Source organism: Macaca thibetana, chromosome 8, assembly GCF_024542745.1.
Source record: "Macaca thibetana thibetana isolate TM-01 chromosome 8, ASM2454274v1, whole genome shotgun sequence".
NCBI classification, from domain to species: Eukaryota; Metazoa; Chordata; class Mammalia; order Primates; family Cercopithecidae; genus Macaca; species Macaca thibetana.
Window position 1 is genome coordinate 56,337,409 of NC_065585.1, and position 12,078 is coordinate 56,349,486.

The 12,078-nt window shown below is 35.7% G+C and overlaps 1 long non-coding RNA gene across 1 annotated transcript in view; it reads right to left on the reverse strand.

Moving 5' to 3' along the window:
• Positions 1-1,367: 1,367 nt before the first annotated feature.
• LOC126961163 (uncharacterized) overlaps positions 1,368-12,078 on the reverse strand; it is a 208,536-nt gene continuing 197,825 nt past the window's right edge. Inside the window, exon 4 of the long non-coding RNA XR_007728210.1 lies at positions 1,368-1,487. This is a non-coding gene — a long non-coding RNA (uncharacterized LOC126961163). The remainder of the gene's footprint in view (positions 1,488-12,078) is intronic.

Consider the following 12,078-nt stretch of genomic DNA (forward strand, 5'->3'; position numbering starts at 1 on the left):
TAAACAAAAGCAACCTCAGTTAGAAGATGAATAGGCAGTAATAGGGTAACAATTACATGGCCACTGGCAATAGCAGTACCGGCAGAGGTCAGAAATGGAACTTTTCAATAGAGCCAACAGTATGGTGGAGTCCAAAGCACACCTCAAGTGTAAATAGTGTCTGTTTTCTCTTTGCCAAGGCTCGTGTAAGATCTAGACTGAACTCAGGTTCAGGCTGATTACATAGAAAGCAGAGTTTGTCTCAAGTGTTTCATGTAAGGAAACTATGGCACAGTCAGTTATTATGTGTCAGTGAGAATTCTGCTTAGGACAGCCATGACAAAACAGAAATCTGGACTGTCGAGGAGGTGTCTAAAAAATCATAGTTTTAAAACCATTTATATAGCTATAAAGCAATCACGTAGAATAGAATGGGCTTTCCATCATCAGGGAGGAGTAATAGAACAGCACGGTTCAGGGTGTTACAATGATACAATAGAGACAGAATTGTTAATAGGTCCTGTTCATCATTGGTCTGCCATTGTATAAAGAGGTGCTGTGTTTTATGAGCTTGTAAGAGTGCTGACACATCAAGGGTAACAGAGGTGAGTAGGGAGGCCTAATGTAAGAATAAAGTCTTTGTCCATTAGGGTGGTAGCTGTGGCTTCTGCACACAGGCATGTCACAGGTTGATCAAAATGAGAAACATGACATAAAATGTAATTGAGAGACAAACAGCTATTCTGGAATACTAGCAACAATCTCATTAATTTCATGGCAATATCATTGAAAATGTTTGTCAAAACTGGATAAACTGAGGGCTGGGGGTGAAGATAACGCTTATTTTAATACTTCAAAGGAGGCCAGTGTCTCAGAGGGCCATAAAAGGGGTTCTGAGGTTATACCCGAGAGGAGAACATATAAAGGCTTGGCTAGGATAGCAAAACTAAGAATCCATTGATGCCAATAACCAGCTACCTCTAAAAATTTTCGTATTTTTTTTCCCTTTATTCTTAAGATTGACAAAATTCATTCAAGGCATTTTAGTGTGAGTTTTTTAGTGCTCCAAGATGCTTTATGGCCTAAATAAGTCAGTTGTTTGTACCCATTGAAGTTTAGATTTGGAGGCTTTGTAGCCTTTCTCAGTCAGTACCTTCAGAAGGATTAGGGAGTCTATACAAGCATTCTATTCAGTTTGGTTGCAAAGTAGGGGTCATCGACAAATTGGACAAGTGTGGAGTCCTGGGTAATGATTATAATGTCTCAATCCCTTTGAAGACTTGAGAAATATTGAGGGTGACTTCGCAACTCTTACTGGTATGAGATTCTTGGTTCTCCATATAATAGCAATTAACACGAGGCCAGACAAACTTTTCCCACATAAGGTTTATTAAAACTTATGCCCAGAATTGTTGGGCATAAGGGATACAGTGCAGGAAGAAGGGTTCTTTGGCTGGCTACTGGAGGGTAGGTCCTTGTGGTGTTTTCAGGAGTGTAACATGAATAACCTATGAGGTAAGCAAGCATCACTACAGGCGCAGAGTGAAGTACTGGGTGCACAGGCACAGTAAGAAATCATACTAGCACATACATTGCATGATCAGAAAATAACAAATAAGATCCACCCTGAGCAAGGATCAGGATCTTGCCCCGAGGGGAAGGCTATGGTCAGTCACCTTCCTTGTCTTGTGTGCATGTGGGTGGTAGGGTTGGCTGTCCTGGGTAAGCTTTGTGATGGAATGTTGTTTACCCTATCTTTCTAATAATTTGCAGTATCTCAGCGAGTAAGGGGATGATCATGCAAGGTCTGATGGTTAGTGGGTATGTATGAAAAAATACATTAGTGGGAGTGGGGCCAAGTCCCACATCTACTCTTTCTCAAGTTCAAATCTAGAGACATATATTTTTAGATATTTTTTATTATCATCTAATTTCTAGTATACATTTCTATGTTATTTAACTTTTGTTAGAACACCAAGTAGTCAAAATATCAGAGACTTAACCTAAAAAAAAATACTGTTTGCTCAGATTAATTCAAATGGGTTCAGCTAGGATTCATTTGTCTTCTCACTCTAGAACCTCAGCTTAATGAGTAGTCACTATCCAGAACATGTGTCCTCAAGGTAGAAAGCAGAAGGGGAGATGAAGAAAAATAAAACAAATGTATTTTTTAATGCCTCTGCTGGTACATGGCATAATGTCACCTCTTCTCATATTCAATTAGCCAAAGCAGTCACATGGCCAAGCCCGAATCAGTGAGTGAGATAGGTATACTCCACCCACAGTAAAGCATCGTAAGGGAGAGGAGGAATTAAGAGTTGTAAGAAACCAAAATAGGCCGGGCACAGTGGCTCACGCCTGTAATCCCAGCACTTTGGGAGGCCGAGACGGGCAGATCACGAGGTCAGGAGATCGAGACCATCCTGGCTAACACGGTGAAACCCCGTCTCTACTAAAAAAATACAAAAATTAGCCGGGCGCGGTGGTAGGCGCCTGTAGTCCCAGCTATACGGGAGGCTGAGGCAGGAGAATGGCTTGAACCTGGGAGGCAGAGCTTGCAGTGAGTGGAGATGGCGCCACTGCACTCCATCCTGGGCGACAGAGCGAGACTCCATCTCAAAAAAAAAAAAAAAAAAAGAAAGAAACCAAAATATCTGCAACAATGTGCAGGGTAAAACATTTAATTGAAGGACAGAAAGTGTCTAATAGAAATATATATAATTAATCATTACATTGTTTTATTTATTAGTGTAGACATGGTATGCATACTAAATTCTCATCAATTACAGTTATTAACTTAGTAAACATGTCATACATTTATTAATGTTTTTGTCCAGTCTATTACATAGAAATCATTAGTAAAATAAGTTGCAGTAAATAAAACATGATTTGGAACGGCTTTATTATAAGTCATAAGTACTGTGATTTTTGATAAATGAATTAATCTTTAAAGGTGTGGAGCATAAGAAGTAATACCTGTACTTTTTAATTTAAAAAATAGCACTCTGGTGAATGTTGGTAATACTTTATTTAGAGGAAATACAATAGAAAGAAGTCAGTAATAACTTTAGGGTTTTACATAAGGAATTGGTACCTCCATCCTTAAATGCATCAGTGGTCCCCAAGTTATATTTGTGTTGAAGAGATAAGCCAAATGTCATTACTCTGACCTACAGTGGTTTGTATTTTTAGAAAAGATGGAATAACCAACACTTGCATTTTTACATCTGTGATATGAACCAATAACCCCATGAAATTGGATGAGCACTAAACTTTTGTTAAAAAAAAATGATTAGTCCTATTTTCTAAGATAAAAATAATAAAATATGAAAATATTTGAAGGGGAGATTTTCTTCTTCTAAGCCGTGAATTAGATTTCTTTGAGAAAAAATGTTGAAAGCCACACATTTCCCTGAGAAGATGAAAAACTAAGATGTATTATTTATTATTTTGAACTTAGCAAAGAGAGTGCTAAAAAAATTACATATTCTCCTAAAAACAATTTGCTCCCTAGCATTTTTTCCAACCCCTTTCATTTCTATGTGCAAAGAGAACAGAAGCACAGAGGAAGAGTGTGCCAGTAGTGATGTCAACTACAGAGGAATAAAGTTCATGGGCTGATTTTGAAGCATAAACATCATACAAATCAATGCATTCTAAGGATTGCTGAAACCCAGATCAAATCTAGTTTTTCTGAAGCAATATGTTTCTTTGCTTGAGGCATCAAACACAATACAGCATTACATTATTTTCCAAAAAACTATTTTGTGAGAAATATTCTTGAACTTCAATAATGAATATATGCTCAGAAAGCTCATCTGCCACTACATCTAGATATGCTTCATAATTTAGATTTTGTTGTCATCAAAAATACTAATATATGACATGATATTTTATGTTTACTAGGTTAATAATATGTTGATGAGACATAAGCTCATTAAAAGTTAAAGAAATCTATACACAATGCTACTTCTTCGGTTCTACTACAGTAACAGATAATTACAATCAAAATGAAAAAAATGCCACAATCTTTATGATTTTAAAATTCTCATTTCTAGAATTTATTTTGAAAAATATTTTGGCCTATTGACTTATGCAGAAAAATAACTGGAAAAAATATGAAGGAATAATGCTGCAAATTAAGATTATGCAAAATTACCCAGACTCGTAATACATTTTAAGAGCTATTTAATGAAATTGCAAATAATAAGGCATATGTTTTATATATGTGCTATTTCTTAAGAGCCACAGTAAACTTCAGACAAATTTATGGCTTAATAAACATTTACAATTTCCAATTAAATAGATTAAATACATTTAGTTTGTTTATAATGATATAACTATATGCTTAAATGACAACGATGCTTCTTGAGGAATCAGCAATAGAATTTAAGTATATCAACTCCAAACTGTTGGCCTAATGAGGGCTCAGGGCAGTATTTCCTTTATTCTTCATTAGCTCAAAGGTATTAATCAAGGCTGAAGCAAGTGTCTGATTATAGGGCTGGAAGGAGTCACTTGTATGAGAGGCAAAGAGGTTGAAAGCTATTATATTCATAGGGCTGGTACTTTTATATGGCTTGCCTCGGTAGATTGCTTCTTTGTATTAAAAATTCGATGTGATTAGTGGGCACAATGAGTTTGTGATGAATAGCCTTTTACTTAGTTGGGCACTTTGTTCTGGGAAGACCAGAGATTCTAGTATAGGGCGCAGAGAAAAAGAGAATTTAACTGGTATATTTAGCTTGTTGCTCTAGGCTTTGAAAAGAAAATGAGAAAATGTCCTTTTACTTGTATTTCATTTTTCCTGCCACTGAAATTATAGAATGCTAAAGGTCTTTGGAAATGAGTCAAAGAAGCCAAAGGAAATTCTCCAACTTTGCATGGTTCAAACTGACTCACCAGAGTAGGAGCCTGCATAAGGCTTTGTGGGTGGATGGTGAAGAGCGTCTTGCAGCAACTCTAGAAGCTAACAGTCTCCTAAATGCTATTATTCTAGTAACTTCACACTTCTTTCACCCTAATTATGAAGAGTAAGCATACACATTAAGCTAAAAAATGTCATGGAGTCACAGAGTTAGAGGTGGAACTTTAGGTATTTAGTCTTAAAAATCTGAAAACTGATTAGAGAAGAGAGTTCTCTTTTTTGTTATCTTTGCATTATCTTCACTCTGTATACAACCTGTGTGGAAAGGCTGCATGAGATCTTTGGAAGAAGTATGATCTTCTAGCCCATACTGGTGCTTTTCTTCTTATCTGGATCTGAGGGGTGGAGGTAGGTGAAATAGATTCATTACCTGCATTTAATTGCTCATTATTTTAATTTTCTACAATTTTGTTTTCTTGGTAGCATTAATTAATTGCTTTACATATATCTACCATTTTTTTTCTTCTATTCCTTTTTGATCTTATGTGTTTATTCAAGACTTTATATTTTAGAGCAGGAGTTGAGTGGAAAGTACAGAGAGTTCCCAAATAACTCCTGACTCCACACACATACAGCATCCCAAACTAAATATAACTAAATATCACAGATAAGAGTGGTATATTTGTTACAATCAAGGAATCTGCATTGACATGTCACTATCATCCAAAATCTATAGTTTATATTAGGATTCATTGTTGGTGTTGTATAGGATATGGATTCTGACAATGTCAAATGCTACTTTTTATAGCAACCTATTAACACTAATACATGTATGTAGTATATTTTGAATATTAATATTCAAAGTATGATTTTAAACACTGTGATGACAAAAATCATGGAATATAATAGTAATTGGAAGTGCTATTTATCAATAACTTTTCCTCTTTCCTTTATTGGAGACAGTTCTCAGGATTAAGGGAGGAGACAGAACTAGAAGGAATCTATTAAAGGTAATATTTATATAAACTCTCTGTGAAAGTCTTGTTCTCTGACTTGGATCTAAATAGTGCAATTGTCTAACCCCCATAGTCTAGTCACTAGTAATTTATAAAAAGTCTAAGATGCTGTGAATAAAAAGCCCTTTGTTCCCTTTCACACTTAACCAAGACCTGTAGGAGAAATAGTTATTGGGGAATAAATTCTAGTACTGGTGACACCCTTGGTCTTATATTTTCTCCTTACCCTGTGCCCTACTTTTCTAAAATATGCCTAGTCATTATCTAAAAATCAGTTCATACCTCACCCTGTTGAGGAAGGCTTTTCTTATTACTGTAATGTGATAAAATTAATCACTCCTCATTTTCAGTTTAATACATAATTCTATCAGGGCACTGCATATTAATTTCTGTGTTTACATGAACATCTCCTAGAATAGATTTCCTTAGTTGAAAGCTGGAGGTCTCATTAATCTCTGTTGTGCAGCAAAAAGCACAATGTCCTGCCTGATATATGTGCTCAATAAATAATTTTTATTTGAATTAACTAATGGTTACACTACAACTCATTTTTTATTCCCTTTAGTTGAGACTTATCTTTGTTTCTCCATATGGTTTTTCTGTTATATTCCAAACCATTCGCTGTTCAAATAAACAAAGAAAATGTGACTTTAATTTTTCTATGACTAATCTAATATTTATCATAAGCACCACAATCCCCAGCTGGATAACTCAAGAAAATTAAATTTGGTCCACTTTAGTTAACTCAGTCCAATCCAGTAATTTAAGCAGTCTCTTCTGATGACCCAGTCCTATGTTCATTGTTCTATCATTGTTAAATCTTTGAGATTTTTGCTATGATTATTTTCAAGATAGCATATGTATATGTGGTAGAGATGGGTCTTTAAATACTTCATTATTTATATGACCACATTAGTCTCTGCAGTAATAATGTTGTCTTCTTCTTGGACTAGTGACAGATATAAACAGTTCCTATTAGGTTTTTTGTTTGTTTTTGGGGGGAGGCCAATAAGCTTTTACCAGGAACTGTAATCTCTATTTCTAATCATTGGTCTATTAACTCTTCACTCATTTTGCCTTCATCATTGTGATCTCAGCCATCAAAGTGTAATTTTCAATTAGTTCAAAATATAATTCTCATACATACAACCCAAATATATGGTAAACATGTGTTAAAATGTCAAACGAGAGAAACAGCAACATACTAAACTTGTTGAAAGAAAAATTCAATAAATGGAGTTTTATATATAAACATTCAACAAAAGAAATGCTGAAATACGTTTTCTAAGAGAAAACTTATTCTTATTCATCATCCTTTTGGGCAATGAAATCTTTTTAGTTATCTTTTCTACGGAAGAGAAGTCAACCATGAACATGTAACTTTACAAAGTCTGAATCCCAATAAAGGGTAAATAATGTAATAACAATGGTGTACTTTTAGAGTATTAAATAATATTTGGGTAGACATGTTAGGTAATACTTAAGCATAACATTGGAAAGTCATGTAGTCATCTTTTTTACTTATTTCCAAGTTTCAGATTATTTCTCTTAACAGTGATTGAGCCCTCTAAGGAATTTTGATTTAATTCATTGGATAATGCCTGAATGTCTGAATTCTCACTATGCCATGTGTAGGGCATAGGAAATCAGAAGGCATACAAGAGTTATTTCCCCAAACTCAGATAACAACTCCCCTGTTGCAGGAAGTCAGGGACCCTGAAAGGAGGGACCAGCTGGAGCCACGGCAGAGGAACATAAATTGTGAAGATTTCATGGACATTTATCAGTTCCCAAAATTAATACTCTTATAATTTCTTATGGCTGTCTTTAATCTCTTAATCCTGTTATCTTCGTAAGCTGAGAATATACATTGCCTCAGGACCACTATTGTACAAATTGATTGTAGAACATGCGTGTTTGAACAATATGAAATCTGATTGTAAAACACAGGTGTTTGAACAATATGAAATCAGTGCACCTTGAAAACGAACAGAATAACAGCAATTTTAGGGAACAAGGGAAGACAACCTAAGGTCCGACTGCCTACGGGGTCAGGCAGAATACAACCATATTTTTCTTCTTGCAGAGAGTCTATCAATGGATATGCAAGTAGGAGAGATATTCCTTAATTCTTTTCCTAGCAAGGAATATTAATAATTAATACCTTGGGGAAGGAATGTATTCCTGGGGGGAGGTCTCTAAATGGCCACTCTGGGAGTATCTGTCTTACGCAATTGAGATAAGGACTGAAATACGCCCTGGTCTCCTGCAGTACCCTCAGGCTTATTAGGGTGGGGAAAAGATCCCACCCTGGTAAATTTGAGGTCAGACTGGTTCTCTGCTCTCGAACCCTGTTTTCTGTTGTTTAAGACATTTATCAAGACAATATGTGCACAGCCAAACATAGACCCTCATCAGTAATTCTAATTTTGTCCTTTGCCTTGTGATCTTTATTGGCCTTTAAAGCATGTGATCTTTGTGACCTACTCCCTGTTCGTACACCCCCTCCCTTTTTAAAGTCCTTAGTAAAAACCTGCTGGTTTTGTGGCTCAGGCAGACATCATGGACCTACCAATATGTGATGTCACCCCTGGAGGCCCAGCTGTAAAATTCCTCTCTTTGTACTCTTTCTCTTTATTTCTCAGACTGGCCAACACTTAGGGAAAATAGAAAGAACCTACGTTGGAATATTGGTGGCTGGTTTCCCTGATACTCCTCACTGTAGCTGCTATTGCACTACTGTCTCTTAACATGTTAAAAGTATTTGCTCATAATGTTTCTTCAAAAATATTGTGGGCTTCCTGTTTTAGATATTATGAAGCATACCATTAAATCTGTATCTATCTGCATGTTTCTATTTTGTGGTATCAACTTTTTGGGTATCAGGGTGGGACCAGCAGAAGGGCAGAAGAAGAAAACTCATTCAAGTTATCTATTTCCCTCAGTTCTAAAGCCAAGGTAATAAAGCTTTCAGATTCCTCTCTCTTTCTGGTCAGAACATTCTCTATGTAAAATTTATAATCAAGTACATTAGGCCTGGCTGTCAGAATGTCAATGAAGGACATATTGTAATTATCATTTCTTAATTATTATTTTCTCCAGTCTCATAAAATAGTACAGAAATAAGCTTTGAGTCCCAAATATCATGACTTATTATTAAGTTATTCAAATTATATAAGCCTTAAAGCCATTATCATATTTTTGATACTTTTATGATAAATTTCCAATTTCTAATTTAGTCAAACAAAAGAGTATGTTACACTCTGGTCTCTCTCTAGACTTACCTCTTAGCACTTTTCTCATCATAAGCTATTCTCTAATCAAAATGTGATTTATGCCTGGGTGCAGTGGCTCATGCCTGTAATCCCAGCACTTTGGGAGGCCAAGACGGGTGGATCACCTAAGGTCAGGAGTTCGAGACCAGTCTGGCCAACATGTTGAAACTGTCTCTACTAAAAATACAAAAAAAAATTAGCTGGGCTTGGTGGCAAGCGCCTATAGTCCCAGCTACTTGGGAGGCTGAGGCAAGTGAATTGCTTGAATCCGGGAGGAAGATCAGGCCACTAAACTCCAGCCTGGGCAACAGAGTGGGACTCCATCTCAAAAAAAAAAAAAAAAAAAAAAAAAAAAAAGGGATGTGTCATTTTTCTCTGTGTACTTCTGAGTTTGTCTTGCTAATCATTTTTTTCTTGAAACACACTTCCCTAGCTCTTCTGGCTAAATCTTAGTCATCTTTCTTGTTTTGGCTTAAGAATGACTTCCAAAATACCTCTTGTATGCTATGCTTCTCACAGTCTAGAAATTACCATTGTTCTGTTTGTCTATTTCTGTGTAATGAACCACCATAAGTTTTGTGGCTTAAAATAACAAAAGTCATTTATATCGCTCATGAATCTGCAATTTCCATGGAGCTCTGTGAGAATGATTTTCTCTTCTTCAAGTGGCATTGGTTGGGTTGGCTCTGAAGCAAGACTCTGGTAAAGTCTTTTTCACTGAAGAGTAGGCTATTGCTATGAAGGATGTTCTCTCTGTATTTTAAGAGGATTACTCTTGCTCTCCCATGGTGGAATGTAAGGAAAGGAAATATTTCCTGGATTTTCACTTTGAGAATCTGGTAAGATTCCTGGAGATTAAGAATATAAAACTTTGCCTCTCCCAAGAGCAGCCCTTAGGGGTTTCTTAGTCTCTACACTGTATTAGGCTATTTTTGCATTACGCTAAAGAATACCTGCATTTTATATTTAAAAAGAGGTTTAATTGGTTAACAGTTCTGCAAGCTGTACAATCATGATAACATCTGTTTGGCTTCTGTTGAGGGACTTAGGAAGCTGACAATCATGGTGGAAGAAAAAATGGGAACAGGCACATCACATGGTGACAACAAGGGCAAGACAGTGATGCCACACACTTTTAAACAACCAAATCTCACATGACACTAACTGAGCAAAAACTAACTCATTACCAAGGGATAGAGCTTAATTATTCATGATGGCTCTGGCCCCATGATCCAGTCATCTCCCACCAGGCCCACCTCCAACTTTGGTGATTGCATTTCAATATGAGATTTGGAGGGGTCAAATATTCAAACTATATCACACACTAATCTAACTTAATCTCCAGCAATTCATCAAAATTACCATACAAGTATTCCTCCCAGTTTTTAGCTATAGCACCTTCTTCTCTAGGAAAGCAGATATTTGCTACGACTTTATTAATTCCCCGTCTATAGAGATTTTGGGGAAGTGGTTTGTCCTGAAAACCCAGTTTTCTTATACATCCAAGAAGAGTCGTTGGTTTTTTAGTTTGTCCAGCTTTATCTTTCTGTCAGGACGTAAGTGATAACTTCTAAAGTTGTCTACATATCATATTTAAAACTGAAAGTCACCACAAAATACCATTATGAAAATTAGGACACAGAGTAACATGGCTATTATCAAAATTCGAAAAAATAACAAATATTGGTCATGGTATGAAGAAAAGGGAACTCTTGTATACTGTTGGTGAAAATGTAGATTTGTATAGCTATTATGTAAAATGGTATGGAAGTTTCTAAATAAATCTAAAATAGAACTACTATATTACCCCAGCAATCTCTTTTCTGGGCATATATTCAAAGGAAAAGAAATTGCCATCTCATAAAGTTATCTGCACTCCAGTGCTCATAACAGCATTATTCACAATAGCCAAAATATGGAAACAACTTAAGTATCCATCAATAGACAAATAAGAAACAGTGGTGTGTGGATACAGTGGAATACTATTCAGCCTTAACAAAAACTGAGCTCTTGCCATTTTCCACGACATGGATGGGGCTGGAGAACATTATGCTAAGTGAAATAACCCAGAAACAGAAGGAGAGATGTTGCATTGTTTCACTGATATGTGTAGTCTTTTAAAAAATTAAAAATACAGATATAGAGAGCAAAATAATGGTTACCAAGGGTGGGGAGGGTGGAATGGATTTGGGTCTGAGGTAAAAAGTAGCAGATATGTAAGACAAACAATTCCAGAGATTTAATATACAACATGAGGACTGTAGGTAATGAAATTGTAGTATATATGGGATTCATGCTAAATGAGCAGATCTTAGCTGTTCTTGCCACGGAAACAAAAAGGAACAAGTAACTATGTGAGATGATAGTTATGTTAATTTGCTTCACTGTAGTAATCTTTTTACTGTATATATGTACTCCAAACATCATGTTATATACCTTAAATATACACAATGAAAATTATTTTTAAACAAGAACATTTAAAAATTACACCCAACCTTTTCTCAGCAGTACACATATTTCTAAAATAATAGTTGGAAGAACAATTGGAAGAATATTCATTGAATATAATGGAGTACCTACTACTGAGGCAAGGAAAACAGAAGTGGATGACATAGTAGAAAGGGGAAATAATAAAATACAGTTTTTAAAATTGTGCTAAACTTTTTGTTCAACTGTGGCCTTCATACCAAACCAAAAAAAAAAAAAAAAAAAAAAAAGCAACAAAATACACAATGAGCAATTATTAGTTTACAAAGATGTATTGTATTGAGGTTTGTTAATACATGAATTCAATGAAGATATCAAAGTCAAGACATGGGATCTTTAGGTATCTCCCCTCTATTGTCCACATTTCCAGCTCTATGCTGAGGCTGGTTTGATTCTTTTATTGCTCTATAATGTTGCCATTATCAGTCAGCACTTCACTTATTCCCAGAAACAT